Below are 14,726 nucleotides of genomic sequence, written 5' to 3' on the forward strand. Positions count from 1 at the left end.
GTTAGCCACCAGATTTATGCCCATCAAAGGAACCCGGACCTTTCAACCCAAGTATGTGGGTCCCTATGCTATCAAGGCAATTATCAATCCAGCGGCCGTCAAATCAGATTTGCCATCCAATCTACGTATCCACCCAGTATTCCATGTGTTCCTGGAAAAACCGATGCAACCAGGCACACCTATTGGAACGGCACCTAAACCCATTGATGTCGACGGGGAACCAGAATTTGAAATTAAAGGTATACTGGATTCTAAGTACTCTAGGGGCAAGCTATACTATCTAGTACATTGGAAGGGTTTTGGACCCCAAGATAGATTTTGGGAACCCAGCGAAAATGTTCACGCACCACGTCTAATCAAAAGGTACCATCGAAACTTCCAGACTAAACCTTGACTGGACAGAAGGAACACCTTGAGAGGGGCCTTGAGATGGGGGAGTGCTGTCACGACCCTCACCCCGAAGCCCCCCTGGCCTACTCATGGGCCAGTGGGAGCCTTGACCCCAGTCTCCACTAAATCCCAACCAAGGCCTTCTTGGGGCCAATCCTGGCGCCTTTGGCGCCAGGCTCATACTTAATAATGAGTTTGTGCTTGGGAACTACTTCTTGGAACCTGGCTTGCAGAAGGATGGTTTGGGTGTGGCACCTTGGAACTCTTTTACCTGGACTTCTTTCTTGAAGCTATTTAAACCACGCCCGACTGGACTGACACGCTTCGCGTTAGTTTGCAATTCTGCAACGTGACTCTCACTGCGTTCAGCTTCAGCCACGTACCTCGGATAAACAGCATCTGCAGAAAAAGAAAGAAGACATCGCTAGAAAAGGTTGCAGCTTACCTGAATTCCATCATTAGCGGTCCTCAGCTCTTCCGACCGGCATCCTGGAACCAGCGCTCCTTCGGATCGACGGACCTGCAGAAAGGGAAAGACAAGGCATTAGACATTTTACACAATTAACGAACTCTGCCAAAAGGCTTACCTTCCCACTCTCACTTCATTCCGCAACATCTCTGGAATTCTACACTCCGGCGGAGCACCGTGACCTGTGAAGACAAAAGATAACAGGTTAGCAAAGGCAAGGCACCTTAGCGCTGCGTTAAGCAGCAACTCGCCGCGTCTAGGCGCTCCAAAAACACTAATACTTACCAGCGAACCCCGAACCCAATCTTCGCCACAAATTGGACTTCCAAGTACCTAAGGAAGAGAAAAAAGACATTGTTAATTCCAGAAAGGCATGCTAGGACAGCAAAACATCATAGCAATAAGACCTACCTGAAAGACTCACGTCGGGCCGGCATCAGTTAAGTAACTTGACCGCCATAGCCTGCAAAGCACCACACGCCCCTGCCGAGACAGCAGGACGGAGAACCCGCCAACATCAAGAACAAGGTGAGAGGAAGCCCAGAGGGACCGCAGACATACCAGGTGGTGGGAGGCTGTTAATCCCAGTTACCCGGTCCTAAACATTGTTTACCTGTATTTCTGGCAGGATTCTTCCGCTGGTCACTACTGGGCATCGCAGTGAGGGATACATGGACACCGATTGCTGGGTGGCGCCCCCGTGGAACCAGGTGAGCGTAACAGTATTCTTTGAGATTTTTTGATCTTTTCAATGCCATTCTCGGCAGTGGTTCGTCTGGTAGTGCCAGCTTTACCAGGGGCCAATATTTTGTAACCATTGCTCTTAGTCTTGGTGTGCTTTGGCTATATGTGGTTACAAAGGTCATTTTAGGGTGTTCATCGCAATCTCTCGTCTTAGGTGTTAAACGTGTTTCCCATGGTGTGAATCTTACTCTCTTCTGGGAATGATTCAATAATTTTTGGGAGTAACCCCTGGCCTTTAGTCTCTCAATGTGTGAGGCTGCATGCATCTTAAAATCATTGAGAGAGGAGCAGTTTCTATGTACCCTCAAATATTGGCCAAACGGTACATTTTCTTTCAAAGGGAGTGGGTGGAAGCTCTTATATTCTAGCAGGGGGTTCCTATATGTTTATTTTCTGAAGAACGTGCATTGTAAAGTTCCCACTTGTTGGAAGATGTTCAAATGAAGGAAGTGGATCTGATTGTATATTTGATGTTAAGATCTTGCTCATTGACCTACTGCCAGAATTCGTTAAGGGCTGTCTCGCTGCCTTTCCATATGAAGATTATATCATCAATAAACCGCCTCCAATGGTGAATGTTGGCTCCAAACGGGTTCAAAATCGAGTAGATAAAGGTCTCCTAAAAGTCTACCATATAGAGAATTGCAAGGCTTCGGGCAAATGTTGCTACCATTGCGGTGCCATTTATCTGTTGGTAGAATGCATAAATTAATTTTAAATTTATTTTTATTTTATTGTGTGTGTGCACATTCCAGTGCCTCTTCTTGTGGAATACTGTAACGCTCACCTGGTTCCCACAGGGGCGCTGGTCTAGTCTGGATTGCTGTCGCCTATTCTAGCGTGATGCGCAGGACCCGGAACACCGATTGGACAGGACCTCCAAATCGTGCTTGCCTGGCCTGTAGGAATATCCTTCTGCAGATGAGAAAGGGGATTAACAGTCTGCAGAATAGTGTGCTAGCTCCCCCCCTTTCCCCTTACCCCTTCGTTCCTCTCTAACTTCCTCCAAACCCCGGTTGAAGCTCACCTTATGGTTTGGAAGGATGAACTCTCCATCCTGCTTCTGGTGCAGGGGCGCGTGTTCGTCCAGTTACTTCACTGGTTTTCAGAATGGCGCTGGCAAAATCCACTTGACTTTCCTGAGCGATGCGCTGTAAGTATGAAAGTTCAAAGTTCAAGTGAGGCCCCCTTTATGTTGTCTTTCTAACCTGTGATCTGTCCTTTATTTCAGGTGCAGAATGAAGGCGATGCGTCGAGGGGTTAAACTGCCAAGGTAAGTAGTGATGGGGGCGATCCCTCTAAATGTCCTTATCATTCCCCAGAAATGTCTCTTGTCCTTTCCCCATAGGGGCCGGGGTACGGTACCTGCCAACGGGGCGGCGCCGACCCGAAATGTGGAAGAAAAGCCAGTAAGCCGGTAAGTATTATGGCTGTTAATCAGGCTTTCCTTCTGTGTTCCTTCTGCTCACCTTTTGTTTCTTCCTCTCTCCCCTAGGTGCAGAGATGTGGCGTCCGATGCTGACAGCCGCGATGGAGCCGGGAGATGTCTCGAGGACAGGTGAGTGAAGCGTGGCGCTGCAGCGAGCAACGCAATGCTTTTAAATGGAAGTCTTTCTTCAGGGATGCTGGCGAGAAGATTCCGGATGCAGGTAAGAAGTTTGAAATAGTCCTTGGTTTTCACCTTTCTCTTCTCTTCCTTCCTTGCAGGTCTTCCAGGTTCGAGGCGGGCGTGGCTGGAGTCCAGGAGCAGGAGCAGACACGGTGAGCGTTAAGCTGCAGGAAGCAGAACAACGCGAAGCATGAGCTGCTGTCTGGGCGTGGCTTAAATAGCCTCCAAAGAAGTCCCAGGTATGTATCCTTCCCCAACTAGGTATGTATCCTTCCCTGGCCACGCCGGAGTGAAAAAATAGTCCCTATGAAAAAATAGTCCCTTTCAGGTCTCAGGGAGGCCTGAAGCGTGCAGCATGGTCTGCATCAGGTAAGTGCACAAAACACCTCCCTTTATGAGCCTGGCGCCTATGGCGCCAGGACTGATGTCCAACATGAGCCTGGCGCCAAAGGCGCCAGGACTGAGTCCAAAGAGCCCCTATAAGGGGCCGCTGGGCTTTTACCCGAGGGCATGATGCCTGCTTCCGGGGGTGCTGGGCCTGGCCTGGTGCTCAGGGGGTAGGCATCATGACAGCACTGGTATACAGAGCTGTTGTGTCCATTGTTACCAACAATTCCTTAGTTTGACCAAAGAGTACCCCATCAAAACTATTGTGTCCATGCTGTCCCTCAGGTATGATCTTGCCAAAATAATGGACAGTGTCAGAAAGTAGTCTATGCATTTGGTTTTCAAAAGCTTCATTCCATACCTGCCTGAGGAAGTGAAGACGTTCCATGTAAGCTCGCAAATATGAAAAATAAATGACTTTGATAGCCTAAGTTTTCTTCTGGATCAACATTCTTTTTAACCCTTGGCTAACACAGTACAAGCGACTTGTGTTTGATAATTGTATGTATTCTGCGTTTTGGTATGCTTCTTTTCCAATTGGTTTTGAATAATAGATGTAATTATAGACAACACTGCTGCTCATTAGACATTGTATGATTTGATCAATATTAAAATAATATTAATATAAGAATGTTGATTTATCCCATGTGGACAATTGTTCTGTAGATATTAGATTGATGATAAACTAGACACCTTGAAAAGAGCTAGCAAAACATTGTACGTTGGAGGAAGCCAAATTACTGAAGGATACATTGGCATGCCAAATAAACTGCAAATGCTACCACAGGGCCATGGCATGGAGAAAAAACATGTTCTTCCAAAATTGAAAAACATCGTTCCAGTGCACAACCAAAGAGGTTTTCAAAATCTATAGAACTGAAAACCCTCAACAAAGCATGTACTGTCCCAAACATTCAGAAATACCAGTAAACATGCCAGCAGAGGTTTTCCATACAAACATTTCCATAGTACAAGAACTTGTTGAACACCAGAAAATGTCTAACTGTGCCCAGTCAGAGACCTCTATCAGACCCTCTGAATCCTCAGAATTCCAAATTATAATAAACAAAAAGCTAAAAATGTCAGCACAACAATATGACCCATGCCCAGAAAATATGATTAAGGAACACATAACTACTGTAGCCAAATGTTTGACTGACAGAATTCCATATAACGCCTCTTTAACAACTGTCGATAATACCCCATGCTAAAATCAGCCATAATAACACAGCACCTAAGAAAAGTCAAATGCATATCCTGAAATCGCAGAAAACTACCTTCCAATAGCCAACATCGCTTTCATTACTCAAAAATTGAACAAACATAGCCACTACCCAATTAACTACCTACAGCAGAGAGAACACACTCATCCCTAAAATCCAGCCTGGTGTCCAACAACCTATGAGAAAAGAAACTAATCTTATCTTAATGATGGAGACATCACTCAAATCTTTAGATAAACACATTCTTGCATCTGTTTTACTCCTGAAACTTTCAGCTGCACATGATACTGTCAACCTTCAAACCCTAACGGAAAGATTTCAAACCCAGATGTGTATTAATGGAACAACCGTTGAAGAGACTACACTTTTAGGGGCATTTAAATTAACTTGTGAAGTCCCAGAAGGATCCATCATCTTCCATGGTTATTTAAGATTTACGTTAAAATCTTGGTTGTCCTGATAGAAACTTTTATCCAGACGTACCAACTTTATCCAGAGTTCCTGCTAAATCTGGACCTAAACATTAACAACCAACTCATCACTGACCACCTGTAAATAGTCCAGGATGTAACCATCGACAATAACCTTGGTCTAATTGCTAAAAAGATAGGGATCATATTCTTGGGTCTCCAGAACCTTAACACATTACCATTTCAATGGCCCATTCTGATGGGCTTAACCTCTTCCCCACAGCAAGCAAAATCTAGCCGTAGTTTTCAATAACCAAATTTATTTCAAAAACTCATATCAACTCTGTGGCTAAAACATCCCAATTGCAAATACATAGTCTAAGGGAAATTGTGCCCTATCCCAAAATTACTGCAAACAACTGATGTTACTAGAGTATTGACACTCTCGTGACTAGATTACTATAACTGTCATTATCTGGGGCTGAACAAATAATAGTTGCAGCAAATAAAATTAATCCAAAATAAAGCCTGTGGAGGCTAGTGAGGTGAGCCCCCTCCGCACGACACTCCCTAGGGGTCCAGGCAAGGGGGACCTCACCAGGAGAGACTCGGGAGAATGAGACAATTCATGGGATCTTGTCACTTCTCCCCAGAGGGGAGCCCCTCCCTGTGAGGCTAGGAAGGTGAGGTGTAGAGTAACCTCTTAACAACCAGACCTAAAAAGGACAACCTGCTAGGGAAAAAGGCTTGGTGCACTCTTATGTGAGAAGAACAAGAGCTTTATTTTGTATACAAAAAGGAAAAGGGACGACAGGTTCACTGCCATAGAGCTCTCTCTGTCTTCTTCAAGGCAAAGAGCATATTAGAACTGCAAAAATAGTCATTCATGACGTGTTCATTATAGAGTGTTCATCCCCCACCTGTCATGAACCATGGACATAGCCCCTTCTGGTCTACCTGGTCCTGGTCCAGACGGAGAGTGTGCTCCTTGATACTTCCAACATGGCCGTGCCCAGTGCCGTGTTCCGTACTAGCCTGTACGTCGGACACGGCACGTTCTATAAATGGGCCACGCCGCCGCGCATCTCAACGCTATCTCTAGGTAGTGTCTCGACGTGTGTGTGCTGCTCGGCGTTACCCTTCCAAGTTCCTGGCCAACTCCCTTATTCTTCTTCCCTTTTCCCCTGTTTCCAGTATCTCTTACCTTTCTTCGGTCCTCTTCCTGGACGTCCTGGAACACGCGACTTCCTGGAACTTTGAACGCTCGCGCTGGAGTCAGACTCGACTCGCGCGCACTTATACAAGTCCCGGTCCGGCCGGGAGAAGGAGTCCTCCGCGGAACGCCACAAGAAGAGAACTCGGGTGAGCTGGGGGGAAACCTTTGACAGATTGAGACGCCAAACGATCAACACTGATACCACTATGGAGAAAGCGGTCCAGGACCTCATGCGCGGCATGCAGGAGCTAACAACCGAGGTACAGAACTTAAAGGCAGATAACGCAGCCTTGAAACAATTAGTGCTGTCACGTGACTCTGCCAATAAGGAAAGCGTGATACTGGGTGGAGTGGTTGACAAATACGATGGCTCGCCAAAATCCTTACGTGGATTTCTGGATTCCTGCTTGGTGCATTTTACATTCAAGCCCTATTATTTTTCAACTTCCAGGGCCAAGGTGGGCTTCATAATCTCCCATCTTACAGGGAATGCGTTATCTTGGGCCACTCCCCTAGTGAACTCTGGAGACGTCCTCCTGGACGATTATGATGCATTTATCCAGGCGCTCAAGTCTATGTTTGACCGCCCCGGACAAGTGTTCAGCGCCCAGGAACGCCTACTTGATTTTCGGCAAGGATCCCAGGATATGCTAACGTTCGTTACCAGATTCAAACAGCTGGTAAAGGAGGCTGATTGGGGCCCTGAAGCGAGATTCACCTTAGTTCGCAGAGGTCTAAATGACAATATCAAGGATGAATTAGCCAGAATGGCTCGCCCCAATTCGTTTCAGGCTTTGGTAGATCTTGCCTTACAAATAGACTTTTGTATCCAGGAAAGAAGGGCTGAAAGGAAAAAAGGCTAAGACTGCCTTTCAACGAACCCCTCCGGAGTCGACTGTGAAATCCGATCCTGTCTCAACCCCTGATAACGACTCCGAACCAATGCAAATAGGCGCCTTTCGTGGGCCAATTACTCCACAAGAAAGGATGAGAAGAATTCACACCGGCCTGTGTACGTATTGTGCCTCAGACAAGCATCTCGTTAGAGAATGTCCTTTAGCCCCTCCACGGCGTTCGGGAAACGCCAGCTCCCGGCCCTAGATGGAGCGAGGTTTCGGGAGAAAGATGTCTGCTCCACATCAATCACGTCCTTGAACTCTTCTGGACAGAATAACCTGGTGGTGCTACAGGCCTTTCTATCGCCCTCCAAGCACAAAACCTATCCCATACTGGCCCTGGTGGACTGTGGAGCTATGGGAATTTTCACTGATCAAGACTGGGTTATCAGACATAAAATACCATATGAGTCACGGAACATTAAACAGCCGGTAGAAGCAATTGATGGGAGACCTCTCTCTTCAGGACCCATAACCCTACAGACAAAAGAGGTCCGTCTCTCCATAAACCACCACCAGGAGCAGATTGCATTCGACATCATCAAATCAGCCCATTAGCCAATGGTTCTGGGTATGCCCTGGCTTCAAAGACATAATCCGTACATTAATTGGACAGCAGGGTCATTGTTTCTGGGCTCTGACTTTTGTATGTCCCACTGTTTATCCCTGGATCTCTCCTTAACACCAGCTATCGAACATTCAGGAGAGCAAAACACCTCACTCATGGTTTCCAACATTGTACAAGTCCAAGAGGTCTACTAAGGATATACTGATGTCTTTTCGACTGCCATAGTCCAGGCTCTACCCCCTCACAGACCCGAAGATTGTGCCATTGAGACAGATCCCTCGGCAGTAATTCCCTTTGGCAGAATGTTTATCCTTTCAGAACCTGAGAAAAAGGCCCTCCGAGAATACCTGGACATCAATTTGGAAAATGGCACCATAAAACCCTCAAAATCTCCAGCGGGTGCCTCATTGTTCTTCGTTCCTAAGAAGGATTCCAAGGAACTCAGACCCTGCCTCGACTACCGTGGTCTAAATCAATGCACCCTCAAAGATCGGTACCCTCTGCCTCTGATTTCAGATATCCTGGAAGCTGTCAGAGGCGCCGTAATATTCACGAAGTTGGACCTCCGGGGTGCCTATCACTTAATCCGTATCCGGGAAGGGGACGAATGTAAGACCGCCTTTAGAACGCCCTTTGGTCACTTTGAATATCTAGTCATGCCCTTTGGATTAGCTAATGCCCCTGCAGTATTTCAACGTTTCATGGATAGGTGTTTTCTGACATGCTTTTTCTCTTTGTCATTGTCTATGTAGACAACATTTTGATTTATTCCAAGGATCCCTTGAAACATGAAGAACATGTCATGGCGGTACTACAACGGCTCTGTGAAAACAAGCTCTTGGTCAAACCTGAGAAATGTATTTTTCACGTGACTTCAGTTCATTACCTTGGATTCATCCTCAGCCCAGAAGGAGTTGGAATGGACCCTTCAAAGGTAAAGGCCATACTGGCCTGGCCTGCTCCTACATCGGTGAAACAGGTTCAGTCTTTCTTGGGACTTGCTAACTTTTATTGAAAGTTCATTCCTACCTTTTCTGAGCTCGTCCAACCGATCGTTGCTCTGCTGAAGAAGGATGTTCCCTTCATCTGGTCTTCCTCGCAAGAGAAGGCTTTTCAACGCTTGAAGACAAGATTCACGCAAGCCCCCGTCCTGGCTCAGCCTGACTTAGATCGCCCTTTCATAGTGGAAACGGATGCCTCCAACCATGCCATAGGAGCAGTCTTGAAACAAGTGCTTGAGGACAAGATGGACCACCCAGTGGCTTACTTCTCTAGAACCCTAACAACCAGTGAAACCCATTACTCCGTCCTGGAAAAGGAGCTGTTGGCAATCCGCCAAGCCTTCACAGAATGGCGACATTTACTCCTGGGTGCTAGATATCCAGTCCAGGTCCGTACGGACCATCGAAATCTATAAATTCTCCAATCTATGTCGTCAGGCGCGTTGGGCCTACTTCTTCGCCCAGTACCAATTCCAAATCACTCATGTTCCTGGATCACAAAACGTGATTGCGGACGCCTTTGTGCTGACGTCCTGACTATTTAACCACTGAAGATAGGACCTATCCTTCAATGTTTCCCAACACAATCTTTATAGCTCAAGCGATCAACCTCTTGGAAGAGATTCGATCCAAAACCCAGTCCTCTGACCTCTGGAAGGACGTCTCTAGGAAGAATCCCTGGAACTTAAGAATCAAGGAAGGATACTTATTCAAGGACAATGCCTTGGTCATTCCCACACCGAAACTTCAACATAAAATAATAACTCTCTGCCATGATACCTTTCATTCTGGACATCGTGGTGTAACCAACACGCTCCGTCTTATACAAAGACAGTTTTGGTGGCCGGAAATGAAATGCAAGGTACAAGAGTACATCAAGACCTGTACTGTCTGCAGTCAGAATAAGCACGACAATAAGAGACCGGCGGGCTTTCTATTGCAACCTACACTGCCAACAAGACCATGGGAATGTATAGCTACAGACTTCATCGTGGAATTACCACCTTCCCGGGGTTACACCACCATCATGGTAACCATAGACTTGTTTACTCATATGGCACATTTCACGCCTCTCTATAAACTTCCTTCCTTTTCAGAGCTCGCAGGAATTTTCCTAGAACACATTTTCCGTCTTTATGGACTCCCTTCCAAGATCATACCAAACCGAGGACCGCAATATATTTCACAATTCTGGAAACACCTCTGTCGTGTTCTAGGGATTCAACGCGCTCTTTCATCTGGATATATCACCCACAGACCAACGGGGCCACAGAACGTGTTAATCAAACCCTGGAGCAATATCTTCGTTGTTTCGCAACCAAGGTACAGGATGATTGGTCCCTCCTTATACCCTTGGCCGAATTCGCCTATAACAATTCAGATCACTCAGCGATCAACGATAGCCCCTTCTATTGCAGTCAAGGTTTTCATCCCTCCGTGTTACCTTCAGTTCTACCATATCCAACTCCAGTACCTTCACTTGATTCCTGGATTGAAACTCTCCTCAACATCCACAAGGAAGCCAAGGAACAATTGGGAAAGGCCCAGATTCGCACTAAGCGATATGCTGATTCCAAAAGAAGACCAGCACCCTCCTATTCTATTGGTGACCAGGTCTGGTTGTCCTCGAAACTAATACCACGACATCTACTCCCTAACAAGTTAGCCCCCCGATATTATGGTCCATTTTCCATAAAAGAAATCATCAATCCTGTTTCTTATCGGCTCAAGCTACCAGACTCCTGGAAGAGAATACATCCAGTTTTTCACACTTCTCTACTCAAACCCTACATCCACTCCACCTGGAAAACCGGCAGACCCAGTCCTGTGATTGTGGACAATCAGCTTGAATATGAAGTATCCAGAATATGTGACTCCAGGTACAAACGGGGTCGGCTTCAATACCTGGTCGAGTGAGAACATGGGAACCACTATCCAACCTAAACACCCCTCGATTGCTAAGAAGATTCCATCTAATACACCCTGGCAAGCCTGGTGGGACGGGGTTTCGGAGGAGGCATGCTGTCATGAACCATGGACATAGCCCCTTCTGGTCTTCCTGGTCCTGGTCCAGACGGAGAGTGTGCTCCTTGATACTTCCAACATGGCCGTGCCCAGTGCCGTGTTCTGTACTAGCCTGTACGTCGGACACGGCACGTTCTATAAATGGGCCACGCCCCCGCGCCTCCGCGCGTCTCAACGCTATCTCTAGGTAGTGTCTCGACGTGTGTGTGCTGCTCGGCGTTACCCTTCCAAGTTCCTGGCCAACTCCCTTATTCTTCTTCCCTTTTCCCCTGTTTCCAGTATCTCTTACCTTTCTTCGGTCCTCTTCCTGGACGTCCTGGAACACGCGACTTCCTGGAACTTTGAACGCTCGCGCTGGGTCAGACTCGACTCGCGCGCACTTATACAAGTCCCGGTCCGGCCGGGAGAAGGAGTCCTCCGCGGAACGCCACAAGAAGAGAACTCAGGTGAGCCGGGGGAAACCTTTGACACTACCCTCATTGACTACCGCCTATTTACAAGCTAATAATCACATATAGACCCCTAGCTTATTGGTTGCATCTTCTCTGGCTCCAATGTCTTCACACGTGGATGACGATCTCTTCACCTTGCGTCACTGTAAAGTTTTTAGTTAGGTTTCTGAAAATACTGCCCCGGCCTGAGACCTAATTATGTGATGTGCACTTGGCGTGCAACATGAGCTCAGCAGATAACTTCGAGGTCAGTCTGGTCCTTGCAAATAAAGCATCCCTTTTCTCATCTCAGACACGCAGGGGCACCCGTCATGCCTCCTTGTCGAGATCTTCCAAGAGTTGGCATCATCCTTTGCTTTCCCTGGTACAAATCACATACTTTGTTGTCTTCTGCTCCCCCATAATCGGGTACCCCTCGCAAGGGGCAGGCTTGGGTTTCCTGCAGGTCCCACTGACCACTCCAAATAGTAAAGGATTTAGGAGTTTTGCTCGTTGGTATCTGGTAGTTCAAATGGGATGGCCATTTTCCTGGGGGCACTAGTGTCCTAAATCTCTGCTTGTGTTTTGACAGCTCAAGAGCCCTGCCCTTGCTCCCAAGGGTTTGTCCATCACAACCGGCTGCAGCCCTTGCTCGTGGTGGGCCATTCCTTTCTAATTTCGCAAAGCTCTAACAAGATGTATCTATGTGTGTGTTTGTGTTCCCTAACTTGCCAGGGGTGGGGGAGAAATTTTCAACCACAAGGCCTCGTTGTTTTGTGTGCCCAACACAGCCTGCGCGGATTCAGGCCTACCTCCGAATATGGTATCAAAGATGCACTCTATATATACATATATTGTGCTAATGCAAGGTATCCACCCAGCATTCTATAAAGCATGTTAGTTGTTGTCTCATAAAGTCCTATAATATGCATGCCATGTGCCATTCACCTATACCCGCAAGTATCCCCTCTGCCCCCTGTACCTGCTTATGTGTATTTCCCACGATTAGTATACTCTCCGCAGTCAGAATCATTTGGAAGGAGCTGGGATCTGAACGTGCATCTTATCATTGCTCCCTTTAGTTAATCCTCTAGTAACTAACCTCTCCTCTCTCTCCCTATCTGCTTCATCCTTAAGGACCCACACCCTCATACATGGTACATGTGAGATAAATGCACCCTCGTCACCCGCTAGGTCAACACAATGCTCTGTGTAGTTCTCTGGGACTGGTAGGGGTGAAGTCAAAGTCCTGGGCATGCATTGGTTGTTCAAGTCTAACCATACGTCGTTTATTTGGGTCCTCCACCTGAACTTGCCCATTATTTGTACCTGGGAGAGCTCCTCCTGCCTCGATAGTAACCATCATCATTGCACTATTTGGTATAGTCTTGGCACAGTATCAAATCATCATTTGGCACGTGCATAAAAACACCAACAGGAGCACCATGATCAGACCCATATTTTCATCACTGCTTCAAGCCATGTCAGTGCCCACGAGAATAGCTTGTCAAACCAATCTTCAGCCTGGATCCCTGCCTCATTTTCCATGCCGGTTTTCAACTTGTGCAGGACCCCTATAATATGTGTCAGGGACCCATGTTCTGCATTGTTTGGGGGACAGTATGTGCAGCAAGATAGTCCTATTGTTTTTACATACGCCCCCTCCATCTCTGTCAGAAGATCCAAGATGTACGGGTTCGAGAGTGTCACTAAATGGATCGCCCTCAGCTTGCTCTTGACAGCATTCAAGCCTTGTTCGGTATCATTTGCCAGCTGCATCATCTCCTACCTAACAATCTGGAGCCATTTGGCATTGGCTGCGGCCTGTACCCCTGGCATAAGAAGGCGGTGAAAAACACTTCTGTCGTGGTACACAGGCGGTATTTGTCTGGGATAGCTTTGAACAATTTGGACGAATCTTCGGGCAGATCATTGGATCTCTTCCTTCTCATCTTTAGTGAGCGCTTCTTTCTTCTCGTCCGCGTGGGTTGGGTTGGAACTTGGTTCTGTTGCTCTGTGACAGACTTAAATGCAATTGTTAGATGAGCTTCAGGCACCACGAGAATAGCTGAGTGCAATGTTGCTAGTGCACATGCGACTCCCCAGGATGGTGGAAGATGCAGGTATGATTGCTGGCCGCATACCCAGTAGAGATCCATTAGGGCTGCTGTTCCTCCTACGAGATCTGGAATGAAGTGTTTTATTACATTTGATATTCGTGTCAAAAGGAACTGTTTCATGCCCTCAAAAAGTAAACTCATAATCTTCTGCTGCTTGGACCTTCACTGGAACTTCTTGTGTCTCAATCCACGGCAGTTTCGAAACATACATAGCCCATACTGTGAAAAAGTTCTTATTGATATTCCCTTTTACTTCTCCGAACCCTGCTAAACCCCCCTGCCGCACAGCTCACCCCCGCCTTATCCCATCAGTTTTACAGGTCGCCAGCAGAAGTAGCCTTACATTCATTGGATGTCAAGCGAGCGTTAAAATACTACTTTGATCAAACTCGATCCTTCCAGAACTCAACGCAGCTCTTTCTAGCATATGGACCGACTAACAAAGGCAATACGCTTTCAAAGCAAAGCATAGTGAGATTGATTTCTTCTGCCATTGCATTCCATTATAAATCATCGGGGAAGCCTCTCCATGTGCCCCCACATGCACACTCCACAAGAGCAACAGTGGCCTAGGCGGCTTGGTGGTCGGGGGTACTGATCGCAGACATCTGCTGAGCTGCTGTTTGGCACCACATACATTCACAAGGCACTTCTACCCGGAGAAGCAACACACCGAGGATGTGCAAGCAGGGAGAGTGGTCCTGCAGCACCTGTTTCAATAAGGTTCAATATGGTTTGGCAATGGGAAATGTACTGGTTTTACCTTTATATACCTCCAACTATTGTGTACTGCTATGTAATCTATTCATAGCATGTGAATCTATGAAAGATTCAATGCTGGAGAAGGAGAAAGTGTCTTACCTGTAACTCCTGTTCTCCAGCATTGGTATCTTTCATAGATTTGCATGCGCCCTCCTTCCACCCTGTTTGGTAAAAAACATATTTGCCCTCTGGGTGGTGATCACCACAGGGTCAGAATCTGAAGGGGAGAGGAGGAGGATGGACTAGTCTCTAGCTACTTTAGGTCCCATTGGCTGGGACTAAAACCACCCATAACAAGGGTGCTAGACTAGACATTCAAGGTTTCTCTTGCTTTTAGCAAGGAGAAATCAAATAGGTAACTGCGGATTCCCAGCCTGATGCCAGGGAATATTCATAGCATGTGAATCTATGAAAAATACCAATGCTGGAGAAAAGGAGTTGCAGGTAAGAAACTTTCTCCTTCTCTGCTGTAAAA

Source organism: Ambystoma mexicanum, chromosome 9, assembly GCF_040938575.1.
Source record: "Ambystoma mexicanum isolate Mex_15411 chromosome 9, UKY_AmexF1_1, whole genome shotgun sequence".
In the NCBI taxonomy this organism is placed as follows: Eukaryota; Metazoa; Chordata; class Amphibia; order Caudata; family Ambystomatidae; genus Ambystoma; species Ambystoma mexicanum.